General features: G+C 38.5%; 1 long non-coding RNA gene across 1 annotated transcript in view; it reads left to right on the forward strand.

Annotated features, from left to right (window-relative positions):
• Positions 1-3,507, forward strand: part of LOC116688081 (uncharacterized) — a 22,612-nt gene that overhangs the window by 15,022 nt on the left and 4,083 nt on the right. The window lies entirely within an intron of this gene.

Genomic DNA, 3,507 nt, shown 5'->3' on the forward strand with positions numbered 1-3,507 from the left:
GGTAGGCGCCCATTATATGGTTTATGGTTAATTTATTGATTATTGTATTAGCGCTAATAGGTGGTGGCGTTTTCATGACGGTTTGAGCGGAAGTGTATATTTGTTTGCTCACCTGTGCACCTGGTTCTTTTGGGCTTTGAGGAGGGGGTGAAGCTGGGGCGAAACACTTTTGTTGACCGCACCGAGCACAACGCAGCACACCGTAGTATATGCATATTTCTACGCTACATTTAACAATTACATAAGGTAACAGCAATGTTCATTGTATTGTACATATGGAAGACGAAGACAATAAAATAATTTGCAATACGATCAAGAGCGCGCACAGGTGTGTGCATCTCTCAGCGTTTAGTCCCTCGCGGCAGCAGTCTTTTGGACTGCTTCAGCCGCAATAGTAACGTGATGAACAGTAACGTTGATGTAACAGTAACGTTGATGTAACAGTAACGGTAATGTAACAGTAACGTTGATGTAACAGTAACGTTGATGTAACAGTAACGTTGATGTAACAGTAACGGTAATGTAACAGTAACGTTGAGTAAACGTAACGGTAATGTAACAGTACCGTGAATGGTACAGTAAGTTGTGTACAGTAACGTAATGTAACAGTAACGTTGATGTAACAGTAACGGTAATGTAACAGTAACGTTGATGTAACAGTAACGGTAATGTAACAGTAACGTTGATGTAACAGTAACGTTGATGTAACAGTAACGGTAATGTAACAGTAACGGTAATGTAACAGTAACGTTGATGTAACAGTTTATTTATGCAAATTAGCTCATATTTAATTAGACAATGCCTCAGTCATTTGCATAATTAAACATACACGTTCAGAATACTTGTAATACAAGAGATTTTTGTCTTAATGTGAATAATCAACTGGGGAAGTTTAATGGAGATATACTGTATGTTAGTTCAAATATTTACCCTATTCACTTCTAGTGTCTCTTTAACACAGGATACAATTTAGCAAGTGGCAACTAATTTCCATCATCATTCATTTGTAAGGTTGGATAAAATTTAGTAGAAAGTAGTTTGACACACCAGCCTACTGCCTCATATTGATATCTAATTATTTGGGATGTTGAGTTGAAGACCTACCCTCCCAATTTAATCCCGTTGTCTTAATGAAAACAGTCCCTTTGTTATGTTATCTTTTCTCTTTTACTTTTGTTTGACAAACAAGCCTAGCAGTTGTCAGATATCTAAAATCTACTAAAATCTACAGTCACATTTCATCAAATGTTCAATTGAACTGCATTATATATATATATATATATTCAGTACATACTTACATTCTGTTTTTATTTGTCATATTTGTCATAAATTTTATTATTTTATTATTCACTTGCAGGGATTTTTCTTTTTGTAATCTTTTGTAACATGTTTCCATATTCATGCTTTTCACGCTGCTAACATCCTTGCTTCTTCTTCTGTGATCCTTTTTTGGGTTTTTGTTTAGCCTTAAATGGTTGTTAGAGTTGTTTCTCCTCTTCATTAGGTATTTTGAATTTGTAATAGGTTATTTTTGGTTTTAATTCGTGAGTAAACTACATAAACAGTTTATCATTAATATTGATCAGAAGATGTATCTCGGTCACATCTGTAACCGTACAGTGGTAAAAACAATTCTTCCTCTTTGGATAATATCACACAGTGTACACATGCTGCGTGTTGACTCACATGCAAGGTCTTTAACAGTACAAACCTTGATTTGTTTGTCCCCTCAGCCCTTCCAACAACTGACACAGATTCAATATTGCCATGTTGTTTGGCTTTTTCACAAGTGTTGAACTCAAAGCCTTTGACGGACAGATAGAGCACACAAAAACACTGCCAAGTGTTTTAACACAGGCAGGAGTATCTCTGGTTTCTCAATCACACTCTTTGCTTTGGAGACCCGCCAAGTGTCATTTACCTGAAATGTGTGTGGTGAACTCAAAACAAGTGTCATGTGTTGGTTTTGTGGGTACAATGATGTGAAGACGAGGGATTTGGAAGATCAGAGGGATGAACTGGAGATGCACTAAGAAAAAGTTTCCTATCACGCCCAGGTGGAGAAAGTAAACACTCTACTAACAGATTGGCCAAGGCCATGCCCTATCTCGCAATGTTAACAAAAGTGAAAAAACATTTGTGTATCTTCCCCGTGATTTGGATCCGCTCCAAAATGTAATGGGTTCTTCCTTGGCCCGTACACCCTTCCTCCAAGTTTCATGAACTCAAACAGTCAAACAAACTGAACATCCTTTGGGGAGATAGACATTTACGTACGTCTGTACGTGTCTTTTTTACACTCAGACCTAAAGAAGTATGTGACTATCACTGTTTTTCTAGTCCACTTCAATCCAGTGAAGAGATCCTAGAGAAGGAGAAAAAGAAAAATCTCTAATGTTTAATAACCAACCCTTTAGCAGAAAATATTATGATCGTGTAGGCTGCAGTGATGTAGTACTAGAGATTGGCCTTGGTCTAAAGACCGTTCTAAAGATCCATTTTTGAAGGTCTCAGTCTTGTCTCACAATGTCAGAAAATCTTGTCTTGTCTCGGATGAAGAAGACTGTGAAATTTAAAAATGCAGGGATTTTGCTAAATGGCCCGTGCATTGTCTGATTCACGCCTATGTGTTAAAACTTGCAAATGCAACCAATAACTTGACTCATATCTATTTTGCCATTTGTTACCACAAACCTAGCCTGGTCCTACCAGACTCTCGTACGTTTCATCTGTACATAGGGTCTGGCTTCTCTCCATTGACAAGTGTTAACTTCTTTGAAGGCAGGTACTCTGTTGAAGTTAAAAACTATTGGATCTGCCATAACCAATCATGTAACCGATTGGTTACTGTTAGCTGGTTACTGGAAATGTTGGTTACTGGAAATGTTACTATTTCAGCCACTCCCTCTGTTTGCTGATTGGAACGGTTAAAAATTGGCCGGAGAAAACCCAAGAAAATACCGCAAACCCAGGGGGGGTACTAAAGCAAAATTAAAATTGAGTGGAAGTACTTAAGAGGGCGGAGCCAGGTAATCGTAAATCCCCCTCTCCTTGCCACCTTTACACACACTCCCAAGAAAGTGAATGGAGACTGGAGAAGAACCTCTGGCTGTCTAACACAAATCTGGTCTTGTCTTGGTCTCGCCTTGCCTTGGTCTTGGTCTTGACTCGGTCTCAAGCCCTAAATGTCTTGGTCTTGTCTGGTTCTCGATACACTCTGGCGCTGGTGATGACTTGGTTTCGGTTTAGCTGGTCTTGACCACAACACTGGTAGGCTGATAGAAAGAAAATAATTTTGCCTGGCGTTTCTAGTAAAAGCAACAAAATAAATGAAAGATTTGCATTACAAATGAAACATTAATTAAAAGTGTGACTTCATCATCTCAGGGATTAATAAGAGTAGAAGTTATTACAGCACAGTTGTGTTGTTTTAACAGAGCCAGCAGCTATCTGTGCTGCTGAGTGACGTGTTGACTGAGCAGCACAAAAACAAAGTGTGTGTGTGTG

The sequence above is a fragment of the Etheostoma spectabile genome, chromosome 4 (genome assembly GCF_008692095.1).
Source record: "Etheostoma spectabile isolate EspeVRDwgs_2016 chromosome 4, UIUC_Espe_1.0, whole genome shotgun sequence".
Lineage (NCBI taxonomy): Eukaryota > Metazoa > Chordata > Actinopteri > Perciformes > Percidae > Etheostoma > Etheostoma spectabile.